The sequence below is a fragment of the Bubalus bubalis genome, chromosome 20, assembly GCF_019923935.1.
Source record: "Bubalus bubalis isolate 160015118507 breed Murrah chromosome 20, NDDB_SH_1, whole genome shotgun sequence".
Lineage (NCBI taxonomy): Eukaryota > Metazoa > Chordata > Mammalia > Artiodactyla > Bovidae > Bubalus > Bubalus bubalis.
This window is the reverse complement of record NC_059176.1, coordinates 20,399,728-20,415,467: the sequence shown is the minus strand read 5'-3', so window position 1 is coordinate 20,415,467 and position 15,740 is coordinate 20,399,728.

Sequence of the window (15,740 nt, the reverse complement as noted above, 5' to 3'; positions counted from 1 at the left end):
ATCATATCAAGAATCTTTTCTGATCACAATACTGAGATTAGAAATCAATTACAAGAAAAAAAGCATATAAAACACAAATATGTAGTGGCTATGGATCACTGAAGAAATCAAAGAGGAAATCAAAAAAATACCTAGAGACAAATAAAAATGAAAGCAAAATGGTCCAAAACTTAGGGGATGCAGAAAATGCACTTCTATGAGGGAAGTTTACAGAAATACAGTTTTACCTCAAGAAATAAGAAAAATCTCTAATAAATGAATGGGTCATGGGGGAGAGTTCTGATAAAATGTGGTCCACTGGAGAAGGGAATGGCAAACCACTTCAGCACTCTTGCCTTGAGAACCTCATGAATAGTATGAAAAGGCAAGAAGACATAACACTGAAAGATGAACTCCCCAGGTCAGTAGATGCCCAATATGCTACTGGAGAGGAGTGGAGAAATAACCCCAGAAAGAATGAAGAGACGATAAAAGCAAAAACAAAGCCCAAGTGTGGATGTATCTGATGGTGGAAGTAAAGTCCAATTCCATAAAAAAGAATACTGAACAGGAACCTGGAATGTTAGGTCCCTAATCAAGGTAAATTGAAACTAGCAAGGAGATAGCAAGAGTGAACATCGACACTTTAGGAATCAGTGAACTAAAATTGACAGCAATGAGTGAATTTAATTCACATGACCATTATATCTACTAATGTGAGCAAGAATCCCTTAGAAGAAATGGAGTAGCCTTCAGGATCAACAAAACCTGAAATACAGTACTCAGTACAATCTCAAAAACAACAGGATGATCTTGGTTTGTTCAGTAATCCAACTTTATGCCCCAAACACAAATACTGAAGAAGCTTAAGCCGAATGGTTCTATGAAGTCCTACAAGACCTTCTAGAACTAACACCAAAAAAAAAAAGATGTCCTTTTCATCATAAGGGACTGGAAAGCAATAGTAGGAAAACAAGAGATACCCAGAATAACAGGCATGTTTGGCCTTGTAGTACAAAATGATGCAGGGCAAAGGCTACCAGAGTTTTGCTAAGAGAACTCACAGGTCATAGCAAACACCCTCTTCCAACAACACAAAAGATGACTCTACACATGGACATCACCAGATGGTCAATACTGAAATCAGATTGATTATATTCTTTACAGCCAAAGATGGAGAACGTCTATACAGTCAGCAAAAACAAGATTGGAACAGACTGTGACTCAGGTCATGAACTCCTTATTACAAAATTCAGACTTAAAAAAACAGTATGGAAAACCACTTGAACACTCAGATATGACATAAATCAAATTCTTTATGACTATACAATGGAAGTGACAAATAGATTCAGGGGATTAGATCTGATAGACAAAGTGCCTGAAGAACTATGGATGGAGGTTTGTAACACTGTACAGGAAGTAGTGATCAAAAGCATGCTCAGGAAAAAGAAATGCAAGAAGGCAAATGTGCTTGTCAAAGAAGGCCTTACAAATAGCTAAGAAAAGAAGAAAAGCAAAAGGCGGAGGAGAAAGGGAAAGATATACCCAACTGATGCAGAATTCCAAAGAATAGCAAGGAGAGATAAAGCATTTGTAAGTGAATAATGCAAAGAAAAGAAGGAAAAAAAAAAATAGAATGGGAAAGACTAGAGATCTCTTCAGGAAAATTAGAGATAGCAAGGCAACATTTCATGCAAAGATGGGCACAATAAAGGAGAGATGATATGGATCTAACAGAAGCATAAGATATTAAGAAGAGCTGGCAAGAATACATAGAAGAACTATACAAAAAAGGTTTTAATGACCTGGACAACCACAGTGGTGTGGTCACTTACCTAGAATCAGACATTCTGAAGTGTGAAGTCAAGTGGACTTCGGAAACATTATCACTATGAACAAAGCTAGTGGAGGTCATGGAATTCTAGCTTAGCTATTTGAAATCTTAAAAGATGATGCCATTCAAGTGTTGCACCCAATATGCCAGCAAAATTTGGAAAACAGAGCAGTGGCCACAGGATGGTATACATTGGACAAAGGTCACTTTTCATTCCAATTCCAAACAAGGGTAATGCCAAAAATGTTCCAAATACCGCACAATAGTACTCAATTCACATGCTAGCAAGGTAACGCTCAAAATCCTTTAAGTTAGGCTTCAACAGTACGTGAACTGAGAGCTTCCAGAGGTATAAGTTGGATTTAGAAAAGGCAGAGGAACCGAAGATCAAACTGCCAACATCCTTCGGCTCATAGAAAAAGCAAAGAAATCTCAGAAAAACATCTGATTCATTGACTACGCTAAATCCTTTGACTTTGTGGATCACAACAAACTGTGGAAAATTCTTCAGTTCAGTTCACTTCAGTTGCTCAGTGGTGTCTGACTCTTTGTGACCACATGGACTTTAGCACGCCAGGCCTCCCTGTCCATCACCAACTCCTGGACTTTACTCAAACTCATGTCCATTGAGTCAGTGATGCCATCAAACCATCTCATCCTCTGTCATCCCCTTCTCCTCCTGCCTTCATTCTTTCCCAGCATCAGGGTCTTTTCAAATGAGTCAGTTCTTCAAATCAGGTGGCCAAAGTACTGGAGTTTCAGCTTTAGTATCATTCCTTACAAAGAAATCCCAGGACTGATCTCCTTCAGAATGGACTGGTTGGATCTCCTTGCAGTCCAAGGGACTCTCAGGAGTCTTCTCCAACACCACAGTTCAAAAGCATCAATTCTTCTGTGCTCAGCTTTCTTCACAATCCAACTCTCACATCCATACATGACCACTGAAAAAACCATAGCCTTGAATAGATGGACCTTTGTTGGCAAAGTAATGTCTCTGCTTTTCAATATACTATCTAGGTTGGTCATTAACTTTTCTTCCAAGGAGCAAACATCTTTAATTTAATGGCTGCAGTCACCATCTGCAGTGATTTTGGAGCCCGTCAAAATAAAGTCTGTCACTGTTTCCATAGCTTCCCTATCTATTTGCCATGAAGTGATGGGACTGGATGCCATGATCTTAGTTTTCTGAATGTTGAGTTTTAAGCCAACTTTTTCACTCTCCTCTCACTTTCAAAAAGAGGCTCTTTGTTCTTATTTGCTTTCTGCCATAAGGGTGGTGTCATCTGCATATCTGAAGTTATTGATATTTCTCCCAGCAATCTTGAATCCAGCTTGTGCTTCATCCAGCCCAGCGTTTCTCGTGAAGTATTCTGCATATAAGTTAAATAAGCAGGATGACAATATACAGCCTTGACGTACTCCTTCCTTATCTGAACCAGTCTGATGTTTCTTGTCCAGTTCTAACTGTTGCTTCCTGCCCTGCATACAGATTTCTCAAGAGGCAGGTCAGGTGGTCTTGTATTCCCATGTCTTTAAGAATTTTCCAGAGTTTGTTGTGATCCACACAGTCAAAGGCTTTGGCATAGTCAATAAAGCAGAAATGGATGTTTTTCTGGAATTCTCTTGCTTTTTTGATGATCCAACAGATGTTGGCAATTTGACCTCTGGTTCATCTGCCTTTTCTAAATTCAGCTTGAAGATCTGGAAGTTCACAGTTCATGTACTGTTGAAGCCTGGCTTGGATAATTTTGAGCATTTCTTTACTAGCGTGTGAGATCAGTGCAATTGTGTGATAGTTTGAGCTTTCTTTGGCATTGCCTTTCTTTGGGATTGGAATGAAAACTGAATTTTCCAGTCCTGTGGGCACTGCTGAATTTTCCAAATCTGTTGGCATATTGAGTGCAACACTTTCACAGAATTATCTTTTAGGATTTGAAATAACTCAACTGGAATTTCATCACCTCCACTAGCTTTGTTCGTAGTGATGCTTCCCACTTGACTTTGCATGCCAGGATGTTTGGCTCTAGGTTGGTGATTACACCAGCATGATTATCTGGGCTTGAGGATCTTTTTTGTATAGTCTTCTGTGTATTCTTGCCACCTCTTCTTAATATCTTCTGCTTCTGTTAGGTCCATACCATTTCTGTCCTTTATTGTGCCCATCTTTACATGAAATGTTCCCTTGGTATCCATAATTTTTTTGAAGAGATCTCTAGACATTCCCATTCTATTGTTTTCCTCTTTTTCTTTGCATTGATAGCTGAGGAAGGCTTTCTTATCTCTCCCTACTATTCTCTGGAACTCTGTGTTCAAATGGGTATATATCTTTCCTTTCCTCCTTTGCCTTTCACTTCTCTTCTATTCACAGCTATTTGTAAGGCCTTCTCAGACAGCCATTTTGCCTTTTTGCATTTCTTTTCCTTAAGAATGGTCTTGATCACTGCCTCTTGTACAATGTCACAAACCTCCGTCCATAGTTCTTCAGGCACTCAATCAGATCTAATCCCTTGAATCTATTTGTCACTTCCACTGTACAATCATAAGGGATTTGATTTAGGAAAATTCTTAGAGAGATGGGAATACCAGACCACCTTTCCTGCCCACACAAAACCTGTATGCACGTCAAGAAGCAACAGTTAGAACCAGACATAGAACAATGGACTGGTTCCAAATTGGAAAAGGAGTACTAGTCAAGGCAGTCTACTGTTAGACCCTGCTTGTTTAACTTCTATGCAGATTACATCATGTGAAATGCAAGGCTGGATGAAGCACTAGCTGGAATCAAGATTGCCAGGAGAAATATCAGTAACCTCATATGTGCAGATGATACTACCCTTATGGCAGAAAGTGAAGAGGAACTAAAGAGCCTCTTCATGAATTTAAAAGAAGAGAGTGAAAAAGTTGGCTTAAAACTCAGTGTTCAAAAACCTAAGATCATAGCATCCAGTCCATTCACTTTATGGCAAATAGATGAGGAAAAAAATGGAAACAGTGTCAGACTTTATTTTCTTGGACTCTAAAATCACTCTGGACCATGACTGCAGTCAAGAAATTAAAACAGGCTTACTCCTTCAAAGAAAAGGTATGACAAACCTAGACAGCAGATTCAGAAATAGACATACCACTTTACTGTCAAAGGTCCATATAGTCAAAGTTATAATTTTTCCAGTAGTCATGTACAAATGTGAGAGTTGGACCATAAAGTAGACTGAGTGCCAAAAAATTGACAGTTTTGAACTGTGGTACTGGAGAAGACTCTTGAGAGTCCCTTGGACTGCAAGGAGATCAAACCATTCAATAATTAGCCCTGAATATTCACTGGAAGGACTGATGCTGATGCTGAAGCTCCTATATTTGGCCACCTGATGCAAAGAGCTGACTTATTGGAACAGAACCTGATGTTGGAAATGATTGAGGACAGGAGGAGAAGGGGGCAACAGAGGATGAAATGGTTGGATGGCATCATGGATTCAATGGACAAGAGTTTCAGCAAACTCCTGGAGACAGTCAAGGACAGGGAAGCCTGGTGTACTGCAGTCTATGAGGTCAAAAAGAGTCAGACACAACTGAGCAACTGAACTACAACAACTTTATACCTAAAACAAGTAGAGAAAGAAGTACAAACAAATTGTAATTTTAGTAGAAGGAAAGAAATGAAAGATCAGAGCAGAAACAAATGAAATAGAGATGAAGAAAACAATTGCAAAGGTGAATGAAACTAAAAGCTGGTTCTTTAAAAAGATATAATTGATAAACCTTTAGCTTGACATATCAAGAGAAAAAGGAAGGGAACTCAAAGAAATTAAATTAGAAGTGAAAAAGGAGAAGCTGCAGCTGACTTCACAGAAATACTAGGATCATAAGATACCACCGTGAACAATTGTATGCAATAAAATGAACAACCAGGAAGAAATGGATAAACTCTTAGAAAGGTATAGTCTCCCAAGACTGAACCAGGAAGAAATAGAAAATATGAACAGCCCAACTACAAGCATTGAAATTGAAACTGTGATTTAAAAACTCCCAGAAAACAAAGAATCTGATGACTTCACAGATGAATTTTATCAAACATTTAGGGAAGCATTAACATACCCTTCTGAAATTGTTCCAAACAATTGCAGAGGAAGAAAAACTTTAAAATACATTCTATTGGGTTACCATCACCCTGATATCAAAACCAGAAAAAGATACCACAAATGAAGAAATTTACATGCTGATATCACCGATGAATGCTGATGCAAAATCCTCAAAAAAATAGCAGCAATTTGAATCCAACAATATATTAAAAAGATCATACACCATGACCCAGTGGGATTCATCTCAGGGATGTAAGGATTTTTTTATATCTGCAAATAAATCAGTGTGATACACCACATAAACAAATTTAAGAATAAAAACCATATGATCATTTCAATGAATGCAGAAAAAGGTTTTTATAAATTCAGCACCCATTTATGACTAAAACTCTCCAGAAAGTGGGGACAGAGGGAACAAGCCTCAACATAATAAAGACCATATACAACAAACCCTACAGCTAAAATCATACTCAATAGTCAAAAGATGAAAGCATTTCCTCTGTGATCAGGAACAAGAGAAGAATTTCCACCCTCACCACTTTTAATTCAACATACTTTTTGAAGTCCTATCTAAAGCAAAGAGAGAAGAAAAAGAAGAAAGGGAAATTCAACTTGTCAAAGAAGTTAAAATTTCACTGTTTTGATGACACAATACACAGAATATATACAGAAGATTGTAAAAATACTACCAGAAAGCTACTAGAACTCATCAATGAATTTGGTAAAGTTGCAGGTTACAAAATTAATACACAGAAATGTGCTGTATTTCTATACACTAACAATCCCATTTATAATTGCACAAAAATGAATAAAATACCTAGGAATAAATCTATCTAAGGAGACAAAAGACCTGTACTCCAAAATGTACAAGATGCTGATGAAAGAAATCAAAGACACAAAAGATGGGAAGATATACCATGTTCGTGGATTGGAAGAATAAATATCATTAAAATGACTATACTACCCAAGGGAATCTTCATATTCAATGCAATTCCAATCAAATTACCAATGGTATTTTTCAAAGAACTAGAACAAAACATGTTGAAATTTGTATGGAGGCACAAAAGACCCCAAACAGCCCAAGCAATCTTGAGAAAGAAAAATGGAGCTGAAGGAATTAGGCTCACTGATTTCAGATTACACAAATCTACTATCATCAAAACAGAATGGTACTGGCAAAAAATAGAAATATAGATCAATGGAACAGGATAGAAAATCTAGGAATAAACCCATGCACCTATGGTCAATTAATCTGTGACGAGGAAGGAAAAACTATGCAACATTGGGGAGACAGTCTCTTCAACAAATGATGCTGGGAAAACTGGACAGTCACATGTAAAAAAATGATAATAGATCATTCTTTAATATAACACACAAAATAAAGCTAAAAATAGATCAGAGATTGAAATGTGAGACCAGACATTATAAAACTCCTAGAGGAAAAACATAGGCAGAACACGCTGATAAACATCACAGCAATATCTTTTTTGATCCATCTCCCAGAATAATGGAAATTAAAAAATAAATAAACAAATGGGACCTACTTAAACTCAAAAGCTTTTGCATAGCAAAAGAAAACAATAAAAAAAACAAAAAGACAACCCACAGACTGGGAGAAAATATTTCCAAATGATGTGACCAACAATGGATTAGTCTCTGAAACTTACAAATATGATGCTTGCTGCTGCTGCTGCTGCTGCTGAGTCGCTTCAGTCATGTTTGACTCTGTGCGACCCCATAGACGGCAGCCCACCAGGCTCCCCTGTCCCTGGGATTCTCCAGGCAAGAATACTGGAGTGGGTTCCTCCTCCAATGCATGAAAGTGAAAAGTGAAAGTGAAGTTGCTCAGTCATGTCCGACTCTTAGCGACCCCATGGACTGCAGCCCACCTGGCTCCTCCATCCATGGGATTTTCCAGGCAAGAGTACTGGAGTGGGGTGCCATTGCCTTCTCCGAATATGATGCTTAATAGCATAAAACACACACACACACAAACAACAAATGGGCGTAAGAACTAAATAGACATTTCTCCAAAGAAGACATGCAGATGGCCGAGAGGCACATGAAAAGATGTTCAACATCACTAATTATTAGAGAAATGAAAATCAAAAGTACAATGAGATATCACCTCACACCAGGAAGAATGGCTATCATCAAAAAATCCATGAACAATAAATACTGGAGCGGGAGTGGAGAGAAGGGAGCCCTCCTACACTGTTGGTGGGAATGCAAACTGGTACAGCCACAATTCATAAAAATATGGAGGTTCCTTAACAAGATAGGCCCTGCAATCCCACTCCTGGGCATATCTCTAGAGGAAAAAAAAATGATCTGAAAGGATACATGCACCCTGATGTTCATTTCAGCACTGTTTACAGTAGCCAGGACTTAGAAGCAACCTAAAGGTCCATTGACAGAGGAATGGATAAAGAAGATGTGGTACATATATACAGCGGAATATTAGTCAGCCATTAAAAAGAATGAAATAATGCCATTTGCATCAACATGGATGGACCTAGAGATTATCTTACTGAGTGATTAATAAATCAGACAGAGGAGGAGAAATATTGTATAACATCCCTTCTATGTGGAATCTAAAAAGCAATGATACAAATGAACTTACAAAACAAAGAGACTCCTAGAATATGAACTGGTTGCTGGGGGGAAGGGATAGTTAGGGAGCTTGGAATGGACATGTACACACTGCTATATTCTAAATGGATAACCAACAAGGACCTACTGTACAGCAGATGGAACTTTGCTCAATGTTATGGGCCAGCCTGGATGTTAGGGGTGTTTGGGGGAGAATGGATACATGTGCATATATGGCTGAATCCTTTTGCTATTCACCTGAAGCTATCACAACACTGTCAAATCAACTATACACCAACACAAAATAATTTTTTTTATATTTTCATTTTTTAAATTGAAGCATAGTTGATATACGATATTATGTTATAATGATTCATGATTTTTAAAGATCATATTCATTTCACAGTTATTCCTCATGCTAGTAACCTTATGCTCAAAATCCTTCAAGATAGAATTCATCAGTTTGTGCACCAAAAAATTCCAGATGTACAAGCTGCATTTAAAAAAGGCAGAGGAACCAGAGATCAAATTGTCAACATTTGCTGGATCACAGAGAAAGCAAGGGAATTCCAGAAAAACATCTACTTCTGATTCATTGACTATGCTAAAGACTTTGTATGGATCACAACATACTAGACCACCTTATCTGTCTCCTAAGGAACCTCTATGCAAGTCAAGAATTAACAGAACCAGACATGGAACAATGGACTGCTACTAAATTGGAAAGGAATATGTCAAGACTTTTTGTAACCTGCTTTTTGTAACTTATACAGAGTACATCATGTGAAATGCCAAGCTGGATTAATCATAAGCTGGAATCAAGATTGCCAGGAGAAATATCAATAACCTCAGACATACAAATGATAACACTCTAATGCCAGAAAGTGAAGAAGAACTAAAGAGCCACTTGATGAAGGAGAAAGAAGAGAGTGAAAAAACTGACTTGAAACTAAACATTCAAAAAAACTAAGATCATGGCATCCAGTCACATCATTTCATAGCAGTGGCAGATTTTATTTTCTTGGGGTGCAAAATCACTGTGGATGGTGACTGCAGCCACGAAATTAATGCTCCTTGGAAGAAAAGCTATGCCAAACCTAGATAAAGTATTAAAAAGCAAACATCACTTTGCTGACAAAGATCTGTATAATCTAAGTTATGATTTTTCCAGTATTCATATATGGGTGTGAGAGTTGGACCATAATGAAGGCTAAGCACTGAAAAATCAATGCTTTCAAATTGTGGTATAGAGAAGACTCTTGAGACCCTTGGACAGCAAGGAGATGAAAACAGTCCATCCTAAAGGAAATCAACCCTGAATACTCATTGGAAGGACTGATGCTGAAGCTCCAGTACTCTGGTCACCTGATGCAAAGAGCTGACTCACTGGAAAAGACTCTGATGCTGGGAAAGATTGATGCAAAAGGGGAAGAGGGTAGCAGAGGATGAGATAGTTAGATAGCACCACCAAAACAAAAGACATGTATCTGAGCAAATTCTCGGAGATAGTGAAGCACAGGAAATCCTGACGTGCTGCAGTCCATGGGGTTGCAAAGAGTCAGCTACAACTTGGCATCTGAACAACGACAACACAACAATTGGCTATATTCCCTGTGTTGTACAATACAACCTTTTAGCTTAGAACACTTTAATATGTAGGATCCTCTCATGATTTCCACGTTATTTAGTGTTTTATTTCTGTCATATTTTAATATGAATGTATTCATTAGCTTCATTCATATTTTAATATGAGTGTATTCATTTTGGGCTCCAAAATCACTACAGATGGTGACTACAGCCATGAAATTAAAAGATGCTTACTCCTTGGGAGAAAAGTTATGACCAACCTAGGCAGCATATTAAAAAGACGAGACATTACTTTGCCAACCAAGGTCCGTCTAGTTAAAGCTATGGTTTTTCTAGTAGTCATGTATGAATGTGAGAGTTGGGCTATAAAGAAAGCTGAGCACTCCTTGGACTGCAAGGAGATCCAACCAGTCCATCCTAAAGGAGATCAGTCCTGAATATTCATTGGAAGGACTGATGTTGAAGCTGAAACTCCAATACTCTGGCCACCTGATGCGAAGAGCTGACTCATTTGAAACGACCCTGATGCTGGGAAAGATTGAAGGCAGGAGAAGAAGGGGATGAGAGAGGATGAGATGGTTGGATGGCATCACTGACTCAATGGACATGAGTTTGGGTGAACTCTGGGAGTTGGTGATGGACAGGGTGGCCTGGTGTGCTGCAGTCCACGGGGTCACAAAGAGTTGGACACGACTGAGTGACTGAACTGATTAATTAGCTACTACAAATGAATAATCACCCTAAAACCAAGTGGCTAAAAGCAAACATTTATTTCTCAGTTCATGGTTCAGAAATTGATGCTAGTCTCAGCTGGACATCGGGTGTTCATAATCAGTGGATTCAGTGAGGAGTCTCTATACCTGGAGTTGGCTAGCGATGGGCACTCCTTGAGATAGTCTCTTGCCTTGCAGCAGGCCAGATTTGACCTGTTCACATGGAGTTGGTAAGTTTTAAGAGAGAACAAAACATACAAGATCTTCTGTGGCCTAGGCTTGGAACTGCATATCACTTCTGCTACATTCTATTCACTAAAGCTACCAGAAAGATATGATTCACAGAGTTGGAAAATAGTCTCCATCATTTGACAAAGGTAACTTGAAAATCACATTGCAAAGGACACAGATACAGAGAGGGGTAAAGAACTCAACATTTTAGCACTTAGTCTAGCATTATTTTTAATGAAATATTTGCTTATATTTATATACATCTTTAATGAAATCCTCTTAGTTTTTCTTCCACGTTAAATCATACTTTAGCACAATTATCTTTATTTCTCAAATACAGCAATTAGAATTTCTTTTCGAAAAATTTGTGTTATTTTGTGAACTTTGCAGTTTTTGTAAACAGCTGAAAATTTTCAGCCATTCATAAAAGTGAGATTTTTCTGGGAAACCCTTCTAAGAAAATTTTCAGTTATCTGAATTTCATTATTGAGATGTCTAATTGTTATTCTTTTGAAAGTCTTTTCTCTAGGGCTCCTTTTAAGGTTTTTTAGTTGCTTTTGTGCTGTGTAGCTTCAGTGGAGTATATGGGAATGTATTTCTTTTTAATTTATCCTGTTTGTACTTTATGTATCTTTGGATTTGCAATTTCATTAGTCCTGGGAAATTTCCAGCCCTTGTTTCTTTATTCTGGACACATACTCTATATACTAAATTGATGTCTATTCTCAGTGCCAATTAGATACATGCAGATGGTGACTGTAGCCATGTAATTAAAAGATGCCTGCTCCTTGGAAGGAAAGCTATGACAAATCTAGACAGTATATTTAAAAATCAGAGACATCACTTTGCCAACAAAGGTCCATACAGTCAAAGCTATGATTTTTCCAGTAGTCAGATGTGAGAATTGGACCATAAAGATGGCTGAAAGTCAAAGAATGGATGTTATTGAACTGTGGTGCTGGAGAAGGCTCTTGAGAGTCCCTTGGAATGCAAGGTGACCAAACCAGTTAATCCTAAAGGAAATCGACATTGAATATTCATTGGAAAGACTAATGTTGAAGCTGAAGCTCCAGTACTTTGGCCACCTGATGTGAAAAACCGACTCATTGGAAAAGGCCCTGATGCTGGGAAAGATTGAAGGTAGGAGGAGAAGGGGGTGACACAGGATGAGATGGTTCGACGGCATCCTCAACTCAAGGGACATGAGTCTGAGCAAACTCCAGGAGATACTGGAGGACAGAGGAGCCTGGCATGCTGCAGTCCATGGGGTCACAAGGAGCTGGACATGGCTTAGCAAATGAACAATAATACTTTCACATTTCATTCTCTGAGTTTTTTAATTTCTGCATATTGTTCATTTCCTTGTTCAATATATTGCATTCTAGATAATCCCTTAAATTATCTTTAGATTTATATTCTCTAATCAGTTCTGTAACCATCCATTCAGTATTTTATTTCAACACTATTATATTTTATTTCAGAAAGTTCTATCTCATGTTTTTGACAGACTCTTATTGTGAAATCAGTGTTTATTTAGTTTTGTATTTTTTAAAAGCATTTTAATACTAAGTTATATATAAATTATGTATAAAGGTGTGTATTTGCTCTTTCTGTTGACTCACTCATGATTTTATAGTTGTTTAGTAGTTTTCTTATTTTAAGCTTGCATTTAAAAAAATTCTATCCCTGGAAATCTTGAGATTTTAACTTTCTCCACAGAGAATTTGTAGGTTACATTTCATCAGAAGCTAGGGGTCACTGTAGTCTAAGATCCCTTTTATCCTAACTCACGATCTTGGCTTGATATGGATTCTCAGATCAGTTACTCAATTTGAGAAGTTCCAGAGCTTAGAACGCTGATCACTGCAGTGTGAATACTGGCACTTACCTTTGAAGCCAACCCATCTTAGTGATCCATGCTTAATTGCTTGCTTATTGCATCTTCCCTGGTTTCAACTACTGTATTTGTATGTGTATATTGGAGAAGGAAATGGCAACCCACTCCAGTGTTCTTGCCTGGAGAATTCCAGAGATGGGGGAGCATGGTGGGCTGCTGTCTATGGGGTCGCACAGAGTCGAACACGACTGAAGCGACTTAGTAGTAGTAGTAAGGGTCTGACCCTCGATTTAGATTATTTTCTAGTGAATGCAATAATGCAATCAGATCAGATCAGTCAGATAGGTCGCTCAGTCGTGTCTGACTCTTTGCAACCCCATGAATCTCAGCACGCCAGGCCTCCCTGTCCATCACCAACTCCCGGAGTTCACTCAGACTCACATCCATCGAGTCAGTGATGCCATCCAGCCATCTCATCCTCAGTCGTCCCCTTCTCCTCCTGCCCCCAATCCCTCCCAGCATCAGAGTCTTTTCCAATGAGTCAACTCTTCGCATGAGGTGGCCAAAGTACTGGAGTTTCAGCTTTAACATCATTCCTTCCAAAGAAATCCCAGGGCTGATCTCCTTCAGAATGGACTGGTTGGATCTCCGTGCAATCCAAAGGACTCGAAAGAGTCTTCTTCAACACCACAGTTCAAAAGCATCAATTCTTTGGCGATCAGCCTTCTTCACAGTCCAACTCTCACATCCATACATGACCACAGGAAAAACCATAGCCTTGACTAGACGAACCTTTGTTGGCAAACTAATATCTCTGCTTTTGAATATGCTATCTAGGTTGGTCATAACTTTCCTTCCAAGGAGTAAGCGTCTTTTAATTTCATGGCTGCAGTCACCATCTGCAGTGATTTTGGAGCCCAGAAAAATAAAGTCTGACACTGTTTCCACTGTTTCCCCATCTATTTTCTATGAAGTGATGGGACCGGATGCCATGATCTTCGTTTTCTGAATGTTGAGCTTTAAGCCAACTTTTTCACTCTCCACTTTCACTTTCATCAAGAGGCTTTTGCGTTCCTCTTCACTTTCTGCCATAAGGGTGGTGTCATCTGCATATCTGAGGTTATTGATATTTTCCCGGCAATCTTGATTCCAGTTTGTGTTTCTTCCAGTCCAGTGTTTCTCATGATGTAGTCTGCATATAAGTTAAATAAACAGGGTGACAATATACAGCCTCGATGAACTCCTTTTCCTATTTGGAACCAGTCTGTTGTTCCATGTCCAGTTCTAACTGTTGCTTCTTGACCTGCATGCAGGTTTCTCAAGAGGGAGGTCAGGTGGTCTGGTATTCCCATCTCTTGAAGAATTTTCCACAGTTTATTGTGATCTACAAAGTCAAAGGCTTTGGCATAGTCAATAAAGCAGAAATAGATGCTTTTCTGGAACTCTCTTGCTTTTTCCATGACTCAGCAGATGTTGGCAATTTGATCTCTGATTCCTCTGCCTTTTCTAAAACCAGCTTGAACATCAGGAAATTCACGGTTCACATATTGCTGAAGCCTGGCTTGGAGAATTTTGAGCATTACTTTACTAGCGTGTGAGATGAGTGCAATTGTGTGGTAGTTTGAGCATTCTTTGGCATTGCCTTTCTTTGGGATTGGAATGAAAACTGACCTTTTCCAGTCCTGTGGCCACTGCTGAGTTTTCCAAATTTGGGGGCATATTGAGTGCAGCACTTTCACAGCATCATCTTTCAGGATTTGGAAGAGGTCAACTGGAATTCCATCACCTCCACTAGCTTTGTTTGTAGTGATGCTTTCTAAGGCCCACTTGACTTCACATTCCAGGATGTCTGGCTCTAGGTCAGTGATCACACCATCGTGATTATCTGGGTCATGAAGATCTTTTTTGTACAGTTCTTCTGTGTATTCTTGCCATCTCTTCTTAATATCTTCTGCTTCTGTTAGGTCCATACCATTTCTGTCCTTTATCGAGCTTATCTTTGCATGAAATGTTCCTTTGGTATCTCTGATTTTCTTGAAGAGATCCCTAGTCTTTCCCGTTCTGTTGTTTTCCTCTATTTCTTTGCATTGATCGCTGAAGGCTTTCTTATCTCTTCTTGCTATTCTTTGGAATGTTGCATTCAGATGCGTATATCTTTCCTTTTCTCCTTTGTTTTTTGCTTCTCTTCTTTTCACAGCTATTTGTAAGGCCTCCCCAGACAGCCATTTTGCTTTTTTGCGTTTCTTTTCTATGGGAATGGTCTTGATCCCTGTCTCCTGTACAGTGTCACGAACCTCATTCCATAGTTCATCAGGCACTCTATCTATCAGATCTAGGCCCTTAAATCTATTTCTTACTTCCACTGTATAGTCATAAGGGATTTGATTTAGGTCATACCTGAATGGTCTAGTGGTTTTCCCTACTTTCTTCAATTTAAGTCTGAATTTGGCAATAAGGAGTTCATGGTCTGAGCCACAGTCAGCTCCTGGTCTTGTTTTTGCTGACTGTATAGAGCTTCTCCATCTTTGGCTGCAAAGAATATAATCAATCTGATTTCAGTGTTGACCATCTTGTGATGTCCATGTATAGAGTCTTCTCTTGTGTTGTTGGAAGAGGGTGTTTGTTATGACCAGTGCATTCTCTTGGCAAAACTCTATTAGTCTTTGCCCTGCTTCATTCCATATTCCAAAGCCAAATTTGCCTGTTACTCCAGGTGTTTCTTGACTTCCTACTTTTGCATTCCAGTCCCCTATAATGAAAAGGACATCTTTTTTGGGTGCTAGTCCTAAAGGGTCTTTTAGGTCTTCATAGAACCCTTCAACTTCCGCTTCTTCAGCATTACTGGTTGGGGCATAGACTTGGATTACTGTGATATTGAATGGTTTGCCTTG